Raw genomic sequence first — 12446 nt, forward strand, 5'->3', positions numbered from 1 at the left:
CGCTGTGTTGGTGGCAGCCCGTCATGGGTCCTGAAGCCCAGCTTATTTTCTTTCTTTTCCTCCCTCCCAAATCCTTTCTGCCTTGCCTGCCATCCAGCAAATCAATTCCAATTGATTCCAACTGATAACATTTTATTGGAGCTTTGTTTATTTGAAGATCAGTACTGACAAGAATGTGGCAGTCTCTGCCCTGAAGGACCATATCCAAGCACACTTTTTTATCTTGACTTCGAGTCCCACCCTGGACTCCAGCCTACAGCCTCTGGAAGGCAGACGATCTTGTGGTCGCCCTTGTCTTGACAGCACAATCACATGCTCATTTTGTGTGTTTGCCTTTTGGGCCCCAGTATACAAAAAATGGGCTTAATTGAAACTATAAGTGAATTTGTCTGGAGCACAGAAAACACTCAACAGCACATCTCACTCTGACAGACACTGTCAATCTAATCAGAGGCCTTGAATTATTAACACTCTCCAGCCACTTAGAGCTGCAGGTCACCAAGGCACTGAACACACTTGCCTGAGTGGCACTGGATTAGGAATCAGTGGGCTCACAGCCAGCTGTTACTGTGGACCCCCCAGACTTGTTTCATCACCACTCTTCTTAGTCATGAAATCCCACCCTCCCTTCCCAGGCCTGATCCTGCTGACAGAGCCCTGAACTGGCTCAGGTCCTGGCTTCTGGTCCTACCTCTGGAGTTGACTCTGGGGGTTTTGGCCAATCCTTTTTCTTCTTGGTACCTCCATATTCCCACCTGTATTGTGTGGCTACAAATATTTGTTTAGGATCATTTTAGCAGCTGTGAAGTGTCCTGGGAACTCTGAATGAAAGGCGCTCTATTCCAGCTTATGAACCAAGTGATGACTCTGGCCCTGTCCACACGGCAGGGCTCTGCAGGAGAGAGACTGGACCCATTCATCCTTTATACAGTCCTCATTTTATTCCAGTGCCTCACTGTGGGCTGAGGCAGCAGGGCTTGTCAGAGAACTGAGCAGTCTTCACACTTTCAAAGTCCCTTCTATTTGGTAGCATTGCTTTTTTTCCTTTCCGTTTTTTCTTTTTTTTAACCATTGCATATTAGCAAAGGTAAAATCTACCATGCAAAAAAAAGAACAATCATGAAAGGAGAAAGGACTTCTCAAGGGAGGGCTGCTTATTAGGCCATTGGAAGGTCAAGAAGGCCATTTGCCTGAGGCCAGGAGTTATACTATTAGCATGGTAGGCACACCTGGGGCCCACCCTGTGTAAATATCAGGGTGCCATTTTTACATTAATTTTTACGTATGTATCTTGTTTTAGGGTGCCCACAGTGCAAGAGAGCAGAGCTGAGAATCAATAGGATAATATGTCCAGGGCCTGCTAGTGATGAACGTGGGTGTTTTGGCCCATTTGGGCTGCCACAACAAAGTACCCCATAGACTGGGTGACATGCAAACAACAGAAATTTATTTCTCCCAGTTCTGGAGCCTGAAAGTCCAAGATCAAAGTGTCAGCACGGTCAGGTTTTGGGGAGGGCCCTTTCCAGACTGCACACTGCAGGCTTCTTGTATACTCACACGGTGGAGTGAGGGCGAGAGAGCGCTCTGGGGTCCCGTTTATAAGAGCACCAATCATATCCCTGAGAACTCCACCCTCATTACCTCCCAATGGCTTTACCTCCTAATCCTATCACATAGTGGGTTAGGGTTTCAACATATGAATTTTGGAAGGACACTAACATGCAGTCCATTGCACTGAGTATTTTTGCTTCTTCAAAATGACTCCATTGTTGTAACCTATAATTGTGCATCTGTCTTGAGGCTACAATAGCATGTCTTAGAGCTAGAATCTCCGGCTTCCCAGAATCCTGGGCCCCTCTGCCGACCTCTCTAACCCTTCCCCTGTAGGAGCACTTACTTACAGAACATTGAGGCTCTGCTCACTCTCTCCTGAATCCATTTCTGCTCCTTCTTCTTTGAACTCCTCACTAGCCCCAGGGGCCAGGCATCCCATCCCGATATCATCCCCACCTGCAGATATCTGAGAAACTTTGCAGTCACTCTCTCCTTCAGGGCTCAAGTCTTCACTGCCAGTAGGTCTTCAATCACCATGGTTTCCAATCTCACTCTTATTCTGAGTATGCAGAGCATGGCTTCCCATTGCTTTCAAAGGGAAGTGCAAATGTCTTATGCAAATTTACTGTACTAGTTTGTTCTCATGCTGCTAAGAAAGACATATCTGAGACTGGTAATTTATAAGGGAAAAGAGGTTTAATGGACTCACAGTTCTACATGGGTGGGAGGCCTCACAATCATTGCAGAAGGAGAAGGAGAATCAAACGCATTTCTTACGTGTGGGCAGGCAAGACAGAAGTGCCGAACAAAAGGGGGAAATCCCTTATAAAACCTATAAAACCATCAGATCTCGTGAAAACTCGCTCCCTGTCATGAGAACAGCAGCATGGGGTAATCACCCCCATGATTCAATTATCTCCCACTGGGTCCCTCCCACAACAGTGGGAATTATGGCAACTACAATTCGAGATTTGGGTGAGGACACAGCCAAACCATATCACTTACCAAAGCCTTACATGATCTAGTCTGTGTCTTCCTGTTTGACTTAATTTTTCCTCTTATTCACCTCCTTGCTCATCAAATCCAACCACACTGTCCTCTTTCCCATCCTTCAGACTCATCCAGGTTCATTCCCACTTTAGGGTTTTGTGCTTGTGCTGGTCTCTCTACCCAATATACTCTGCCCACCAAAATTGGCATGCTGGCTTCTTCTTGTCATTCAGATCTTTGTTTAAATGTCATATTCCCAGAGCTAATTCCTTGAGCATTTTGTATAAAATAGCCCTTCCCTCTCAGTTACTTACATCTTATACAGCTAATTGTCTTCAGACATTTAAGATCATTGACAATCATTGATGCTATATGTGCTATCTCTTTCCGTCCAATAGTAGAATATGGATTCTAAGAGTAGAAACCTTGTCTGACATTTTCCCTGTTACATCCCTAACACTATGGAATGTATATGGCACTTGATGGTTGCTCTATAAATACTTGTTGGATGACTCAATGAATGAACAAACTAGAAATATTTGCTATGGACTATAAGAGGTTGCCAGTGAACTGTACCTTGCAAACCTCATAGTCTTTAGTATTAGCACTAGAAGTCTCATCTGGATCCCATGCTCAACTGGTAGACGGCCACAATGTTGGGTCTGGGCTGGGTTGCAGCGTCCCAGTCACCTAGGCTTTGTGGAGCTTAGCTGTGGCCAGTAGAACAAGGTACCAAGGGTGAGCGAAGAAGCAACCTCCAACACTTATCACAAAGTCCAACCTGGCCGCTACTTCTTGTAGGACAGGCAAAGTGGGGAGATCTTGGTATGAAGCATAGGATATAAACTGGGGAAGTCAAACCAGAGTTCAAGTCTGGAGGAATTCCCAGAGCCATGGGAACATGACTGTAGAAAGCCCCTACAGTTCTGGGTGAGCTGGTGAAGGAGCAGTTAGACTTACTTGGTTCAGGCACACAATGATCTTCAGTCCTTCTCTTGAAGGCATGAGCTGGCTGCAGTTGCACTTTACCCTACTGGAGAGGATCTGACGCCAGACACTGACAATGGGTCAAGGGCTGAGTGGAGAGTATTCACTGCTGATTAAGCCTTTCTTGATACTGAATAGAGAGTAAATTTAGTGGAGGGGAAGGGAAGACCACCAAAGAGATTATTCTACAGTCCAGTAAAGAGAGGACAAGAGCCAGTAATGGCAGAAGGGAGGAAGAGAAAGAGATTCATGCAAGAGAATTACTAATGCAAAATGTGCAAAATTTAAATTCAATCAGATTAGACCAATGGAATAAGGAAAAAGAAAGACTCCATGAAGACTAGGAGGATCTGAGTTTGCTCAGCATTGCAGAGGGTGTTATGGGCCTTGATTAAGTCAAAGACAGCAAGGGAGAGGCACGTGAGGGCTGACAAATGTGCTTTACCCCTGGACGGGCTGATGTGACAAGCTCATTGGGCCTCCAGAGAGATTTTTTCCAAAAGTAGCTGGAAATATAGGCCTACAGCACAAAAGCCCTAGGAGCCAGGTGAATGCCTGGAAGAATAGAAGAAATTATATTATTTAAAGTAAAATGGGCCAGACGTGGTGGCTCATGCCTGTAATCCCAGGAATTTGGGAAGCCAAGGTGGGCAGATCACTTGAGATCAGGAGTTCAAGACCAGCCTGGCCAACATGGGGAGACCCCCGTCTCTACTAAAAATACAAAAATTAGCCAGGTGTGGCGTGCCTGTAATCCCAGCTACTCCAGAGGCCAAGGCAGGAGAATCACTTGAAGTGGGGAGGTGGAGGTTGCAGTGAGCCAAGATGGCACCACTGCACTGCAGCCTGAGCGACAGAGCGAGACACTGTCTCTAAACAAAACAAAATAAAACAAGCAAACAAACAAACAAAGTAAAGCGGGGCTTTTGAAAGTAACCAAGAATTCTAGTAGAGGGAGGGGAAGCCAGGAGGACATTTTTAATGTGAATGAAAACTAATGCTGATGCAGGGAAAGCTTGAAGCTGGAGGATGGTTTCTTATTCAAACGCAGTTTGGTATTCAGTTACTTAAAATGTATCATGTGATTTCAGAAATCAGCTGTCTTTTTGCTTTACAAAGAGAACTCAGGAGTGTCATTAGAGTCAGAAGCCTAGGAACCAAAACCCCAAAGGGGCCAGACCAGGAAAACCTAGCTCTCCCTGATACAAAGGGGAAAGCGCTCCCGTTCACTGCTGCTTTCTGCACCACAAACACTTGTGAAGAGCACTTTGTACGAGTAATTCTGAAAACGTCACACTAAAAAAAGAATTACATGTTTTTAATCATAAATGCGAAAGCAAAAACAGATGAAGTTTTCTCCTTGCCTTCAAATGAAGACAACCAAAAGCATCAGAGGTGAAAACAAGACAGACACGACATGATGATTGAAAACCAGATTATAAGGCCGGGCGCGGTGGCTCACGCCTGTAATCCCAGCACTTTGGGAGGCCGAGGCGGGCGGATCACAAGGTCAGGAGATCGAGACCATCCTGGCTAACACGCTGAAACCCTGTCTCTACTAAAAATACAAAAAATTAGCTAGGCGTGGTGGCCGGCACCTGTAGTCCCAGCTACTAGGGAGGCTGAGGCAGGAGAATGGCGTGAACCCGGGAGGCGGAGTTTGCACTGAACAGAGATCGCGCCACTGCATTCCAGCCTGGGCGACAGAGCGAGACTCTGTCTCAAAAAAAAAAAAAAAAGAAAGAAAACCAGATTATACCCTAGGGAGCACGCATAAAATTAAGAAAAGAATTAATGACCATGAGACATATATCACAGAGCAAAAGGAGTCCTAAAAGAACCTCCCACCCACAATAGAAACAAACAACAACTTAAAAATATGAAGAAAATCGGCCGGACACGGTGGCTCATTCCTATAATCCCAGCACTTTGGGAAGCTGAGGCGGGCGGATCACTTGAGCTCAGGAGTTTGAGACCAGCCTGGGCAACATCTCTATCAAAAATACAAAGTTAGCCTGGTGTGGTGACGGGTGCCTGTAATCCCAGCTACTCAGGAGGCTGAGGCAAGAGAATTGCTTGAATCCAGGAGATGGAGGTTGCAGTGAGCCAAGATCACGCCACTGCACTCCAGCCTAGGGAACAGAGTGAGACTCCGTCTCAAAAATAAAATGAATAGAACAGAATAGAGATATTTCATAAGACGGTGTTACATCGATGAGAGAATATTATCAAGGTAGCCTTGGGTCCTTCTCCCTGACTTCTGACAATAAGCCCCAGGCCAGGGTTACAAACATCAAGCAAAGGGAACACTAAGGAGGTAGGGATAGGACCACGAGTCAGGGCTGGTAATAAAAAGATGGTCATGTGGGGTGAGGTCATGTGGGGAAGTAGGGCAGGTCTTAGCTAAGAACCTCAGAGGAAGCTTCTCAGACCAGACCCAAGGCTACAGGGTAAGGATTGACCGCAGAGACGGGGGGCTGCTGGCTTTCCGCAGTTACAGCTTCTGGTGCTGCCTCTTGGACTAGTTCCCACATTACAGGTTACCTACAGCTTCCCCCAGAAATGAACATTTTCCTTTTGAAATATAGGACAGAGACTCTACTATTTCTTGAGTATGTTGGAGGGCCTCCAGGCAATGTGGACCCGGAAATAAGAGATTTGGTGGTCAAATCAACCTTGAGAAATGCTGGATTCAAATAACCTTCTTTGAATTCTCAGTGACCACTGAATTCTCAGTGTATGAAAGGCCCTCCAAAGTCCTGCTTTTATTTATTTATTTATTTATTTAATGTATTTATTTTGAGACAGAATCTTGCTCAGTCACCCAGGTTGGAGCACAGTGGCGCAATCTCGGCTCACTGCAACCTCCGCTTCTTGGATTCAAGTGAGTCTTCTGCCTCAGCCTCCCATGTAGCTGGGATTACAGACACTCACCACCACACCCGGCTAATTTTTGTATTTTTAGTAGAGATGGGGTTTCACCATGTTTGCCAGTCTGGTCTCGAACTCCTGACCTCAAGTGATCCGCCCGCATCGGCCTCCCAAAATGCTGGGATTACACGTGTGAGCCACCACGCCGGGGCAAAAGTCCTGCTTCCACAAAACACACTTTATCTTCACTGCCTTGGGGTTATAATTTGGAACAATCACAATATTGGTCACCAAATTGGAGTTGGCTGATGTGATTGACTGTGCCCATCTCTTCTTACTTCCATATTTCTGCTTTATAGTAAAGTTGAAGGGAGCAACTTTCTCAGAGGAGGGTATCTGAGCAATATGTATTCTGGCTAGAGCCTCTCAGCACACCCATGGAAAACTACAATACAAATGATCAATCCATTTGTAGAGCACTCTGTGTGTTATAAAGCACTTTACAATTATTTATCATAGTATGATAAATATGGTGAATATGTAAATACAGTAAATATATGTGCATAAAGTAAATGTGGAATATGACAGGAGTTGGAGGTAGCTGAGTCAACTGTACTCTAGGAGTGCAGTAAAACAAGCTTGGCTCCTGCAAGGTATATGTCAGTTGGAGCACACCTACTGCTTGCCCTGGGGGCGCTTTCCCCACCATCCCTTCTCAAGGTTCGTTTCTAATTACCTGAATACCCCTAGCGAGCTGACTGAACAGGTTAATTTAAATGGGAAGACCTAAAACTCTTGTTTTTCAGCTCCTTGCTGAGGTACCTGATGATTATCCCATCGCCAACAGGGGCAAGTCCAAATGCCTTTACATCCCTTCATGACGTCATCTCCCATCATTTTCCCTGCATGCTGTGTTCCAGCTCCTCAGAACGACCTCCCATTTCCTAAACAGGTCGCACTTCCTCCGCTTCTCACCCCTCAACATACCTACCCTGCATTCTGTTCCTGGCTGTCCTTCTTTCCTTTCTCTACCTGCAAAACCCTCCCCAGCTCCCCAAGGCAGAGCTAGTTGCTTCTTCCCCTGGATCCCACACCCGTTTCTGCCCATGGGCCTCCCATAGTGCCTAATGGCTTGTAGATGACGCCCAGGAAACATTCATTGAGGGGATGGTTCATTTAGGGACTGCCTTTTACTGTAGTGTCTCTACATTTGACATTAAGACACAGGAAAGCATGCCACCAATTGCCAGCAGTCAATCAAGATCGGTGGGAAGAGGTAGGAGCCAGAGCTGGTGCTGGCTGGCTGGGGGTGGTGGGACAGGCCTAGGTAAGTGGCTGCCAAGTATAATCTCTTTAGGGGAAGAGATATGGTATGGTTTGGAGGTTTGTCCCCTTCAAATCTAACGTTGACGTGTGACCCCCCCAATGTTGGAGGTGGGGCCTAGCAGGAGGTGTTTGGATCATGGGGGTGGACCCCTCATGAATGGCTTGGTTCCCTTGGTGATGAGTGAGTTCTCACTCTGTTCGTTATTGATATCTGATTGTTAACAAGAGCCTGGCATCTCCTCCCTCTCTCTCTTGCTCCCACTCTCACCGTGTGACACGTCTGCTCCCCCTATACTTTCTGCCATTAGTAAAAGCTTCCGGAGGCCTCCCCCAAAACAGATGCTGGCACCGTGCTTCTTGCACAGTCTGAAGAACCATGAACGAAAATAAGCCTCTTTTCTGTATGAATTACCTAGTCCTGGGTATTTCTTTATAGCAATGCAAAATGGACTAATACAAGGCATATACGTAAATTTTTTTAAATGCTTTTCTAAAGAAACATAGATTTAATGAGGATAAGGAACAATGGCCTGACAGGAAGAATGGATTCAAAGTAAGCCACCTTGAATAGTAGAGGGAAGAAGAGATGGGGCAAAGGACGGTGCCTGGGCCCCGCATGCTGGCAGGGCAGAGATCTCACTGCGCTGCCAGGGGCGATCCTTGTCTCAGAGACAGGGCAGGGCTGAGGAGCAGGCTGAAGTCCCTCCCCACACCTTCAGCCTCCATGATACAGGCAGGGACTCGTAGCCAAGTTCTCCTGGAAGAGAGGTAAAGGTAGTACATGATTTGCTACTGGTTTTTCACTATTTTACCAGTCATTTCCTCTTCATGTTTAACCTTCTGTTACTTGACTAAAATCTCTAAGAAAAGCTTAGTTCCTTCTGAGCTCAGTCCACCCTTGTTATCTTTTCTCAAAATTTCTGAACTCAAAGGGGCAGAAACCAGGTTTCCAGACATTCAGCTCAGCCATGCAAACGGCCTCTAGTAATTCCAGGCAAGTGCAAAGACAAGCACCAAATCGGGCAAACAGTAGAGGTTGCACCTGTTTTCTTTTTGAGAGTATCCTTATCAGAGAGCCAGAACTAGTCATTAAATTGTGTTCGTTTGCTAACGTTGCTTCATCTTGCCGAGCTAAAAGTGCCTCCACGGAAAAAAAAAAAAAAGATCACAGACCACTGCAATTAACAGGGACTGCAGAGTGCATTTAGTTCCTCCCACCTTATTTCACAGGGTGGAAATTGATAGCGGGAAAGGGGGAATTCAAATTACAACAGACTTGATAGAATTCTTTTGCTGTCTTCCTCTAGACAACTCACGCTCAGTTTAAGGTCCTCTTAAAAAGCCACCATTTTCTGATTTGCTCCTTCAGAAACAGGGTAGCAAATATAAGGATGGGAACAGAAGTGAGAAAGGCACTCCGAAGCAACAGACACAAAAGAAGAGCGATTGATGGACTGCCCGAGCTTGGGTAGGTAATTCCACTCTGAACCAATCCTCGCATAGAGGAAACACCATAAAACACTGATCTATGAACAGATATATTGAACTGCCCATTCCTTCTTAAAATATACTAATGGATAGATGCAGCGATACAGGTACATATCTTAACTGCTAATCCCAGAAACGTGATTGACCATCCACTCTGTATTAAATCCAGAGATTAAAGTAAGAATATGCATATGTATAATGAGAAGAACAAACATTTATTGAGAGCTACAATGTTTCAGGTGCTGGACCAAGTTATATCCTTAACAGTAACTACATTTAACCTTAATAGTAAGTACAACTGTTTGTCCATTTTATAGGTAAGGAAACTGAGTGTAGGTTGATGAAGTAGCTTGCCTGAGGTCACACAGCTGACAGGTGACGGTGCTGACATTCTGAATTAGTTTAGCCTGAGTTCCTAATCATTCTGCCCCAGTGACCCCCATGAGACTAGATCCCTGGAACCTGCAGTAAAATGGGTGGCGCATACCCAAACAGAGTGCCAGTACCACGTGATAAAAACTTCAAATATGACAAGGGAAGATGGGAGAAAGAACAGGGAGATTTGCTAAATGATACAAAATTACAGCTGGATAGGAGGTGTAAGGTCTAGTGTTCTATAGCACCGTAGGATGACTGTAGTTAATAGAAACATACAGTTTCAAAGAGCTAGAAGGAGGATCTTGAAAATTTCTAACACAAAGAAATGATAATGTTTGATGTGACAGATATGCTAATTATCCCAGTCTGATCACTGTACCTTCTATGTATCAAAAGATCACTATGCACCCCATAAATTTGTGCAATTATTATTTGTCAATTAAATAAATAAAATAAAAAGGATCCCAAATGGGAAAAAAGAAAGAAAGAATTCACAGGGAAGGTAACACTAGAGCAGTCACTTAAAGAATGAGGGGGGAGACCAGGTGAGGTGGCTCATGCCCATAATCCTAACACTTAGGGAGTCTGAGGTGTGAGGATTACGTGACCAAAGGGGATCGAGACCAGCCTGGGTAACATAGCAAGACTCCGTCTCTATTTTCAATACATATTTATGTTATAAAATTAAAAAAAAAAGAGAGAATGAGAGAGGAGATGTCCATTTGGAAAGGAGTGGAGGAGTAGAAACGTGCCTTAGGAATGGGGTCGAGCTAAACAGGAACATCGTACCTGATGCTGCAGAAGAACCGAATGGTGCCAGGGTCAGACAAAACATACCCCGGGGGCTCAGACGGTGGCCTAAATCCAGCTGAAGAGAGAGACCAATCTCCATGCCATCGGGATGAAGAGTTGTAGACCACAAGTTGGAAACTGCTGTTGGCCATCTGAGCTCAACCTTGATGGAGACTGGTGCGCCGCTGCCCTCTCAGGTCACCTACTGGACGCTGCCCTGGAGTAGACTAGCTGGGAGGGTTATGCAGGGTAGGGACGCAGCCAAATGGAGCTGCCAAGAACCAGAGAAATTACTGAAGATGGTGTCAAGTCCTCTGAAACAGTCTCCTTTTCCATAGCCCCTGGCTTCATCCAGCCTCACCCTTGGAGATCAGCACGTGCTGCAGGCAGGGGATCTGCAAGAAATGCAAGAGGTATCAAAGAAAAGGCTGGTTCCACGTGATATTGATGCCCAAGCATCTAGCAAAGTCAGCTTTCTGTTCTTTGCTCTGTGCTTGGTTAGGCAAGTCCTCAAGTTTGAAAGACCAAAAATCTTTCAGTGTCTGTGGCTAACACACGGACACCAGCCAGCCTGAGGGGCCCTAGCACCTCCATTAATACTCGCTAGCCTCCTTAGAGAGGCATCCCTTTTCTCTTTTGCACACCTTGGATTTTCTCTTTTGCCATTTCCCACCCTAATCCTCTCTGAGGTGCCCTGTTCCTTTCTTCTTCCTCTTTCCTCCATCAGTCTCTGGTGGACCCGCCCCATGGCTGGCAGCTCTGGGGCCAGGCAGTTGCCAGTTCTGGTTCTCCAGGCCCGCTATGGAAGAGCACCATCCCCTTGTGATCACGGACTACCTGCATCTGGATCCCCCAGAGAGCTGGGAAAATGCAGAGCCCTGGGCCCACCTCCAATCTGCTGAAATAGGCTCGCTGAACTGGAAGCTACGCCTCCAACAAGTCTTCTCAATCAGTTTTTGCTCACTAAGTTTTGAGACCCTCTGCTCTGGAGATAAAGGTCCTGGAAACTTTGGTCTCTCATCTCTCTCTGCTTCCCCTATTAACCCTTCTCCAAAAAATGGAGAAGCTGAGTTGAAGGCACAGCATTGAGCTTTTCCTTTCCCTTTTGTCTTCTGTCTAGACGTCTTTCTCCTCTACTGGATGGCGAATCCCTAAGGATGGGAGTTGTGTTCTACTCAGCCCTGGAACCCCGAGGTTCCCGTGATTTCTGGGTCACCATGGACACTTAGAAATGTTTGTGGAATGAATAAATTGTTGACGCAGGGAACACTCTCTCTCCCTTCCTCCCCGCTCCTTTCTTTCCTCCTCCTCCCCTTTTCTGTTCCTCTTTCTCTTGGGATCCCCTTGGCCTTGGGCACAAAAACCAAATGTTTTAAGAGATTGTTAATGTTTAAAGGGAGACAGGGGGGCACAGGCAGGGCAATGGCAGGTTGCTCAATGGACAAACAAATCCACCTTCTTCTGTTGTCTCCTAAGCCAACAGGAAGCAGCCAGAAGACGGTCAGACGGTCACTAACCCAGCAAGGGCTCGGGACAGCTGTCCTGCCTGCCCCACGCAGCAGTTGCACAACCTTGCTGCAATAATCTGAGCTATAAATAGTCTTTACTGAGAAGACCCAATCTGGGATTGGACAGGCCCGAGGAGTGGCCTTTATTTGTTGCCCCTTCAAATCAGTGGTGAAAAACGTTTTTTGAAAATCTCACTTATAGACTCTAAGCCTCGGGCAAAATATTCCGTGTTCTCCTTTGAGTTTAGCCTGTGGTCTCATTCTGTGACTGCATTTAGAGTCTCCATGCGGCTCTTTCTCCTTCCGCTTACTGTGACAATATATGACCCAGTTCCACTGATGGAATGATGCTAACGAAGATAATAATGATAATTCTTTAGTAGATCTTCTTTTCCCCTCATTCCTGTCACTCCTATTCTTGTCTAGTCTTTTATCTCTTGTGTATGGCCCTTTCAGTGCCTTGCCCACTGGTTGACTCTATCTCCATCTAGTCTGTAAGACCGATTCTTCTGAACACTTGTTTTTTTCATGTTTTCCCCCTGTTCAGAGTCT

At 45.8% G+C, this 12446-nt stretch overlaps 1 long non-coding RNA gene across 1 annotated transcript; it reads right to left on the reverse strand.

The window, feature by feature from the left end:
* Positions 1-1426: 1426 nt before the first annotated feature.
* On the reverse strand, positions 1427-11634 carry LOC101176489. Its single transcript, XR_178220.2, has 3 exons — positions 11275-11634; positions 10384-10781; positions 1427-4086 (listed from the first exon to the last, which is right to left on the reverse strand). It is a non-coding gene; the product is annotated as an uncharacterized LOC101176489 (long non-coding RNA).
* Positions 11635-12446: the final 812 nt, after the last annotated feature.

This window comes from Nomascus leucogenys, chromosome 4 (assembly GCF_006542625.1).
Source record: "Nomascus leucogenys isolate Asia chromosome 4, Asia_NLE_v1, whole genome shotgun sequence".
Taxonomy (NCBI): domain Eukaryota; kingdom Metazoa; phylum Chordata; class Mammalia; order Primates; family Hylobatidae; genus Nomascus; species Nomascus leucogenys.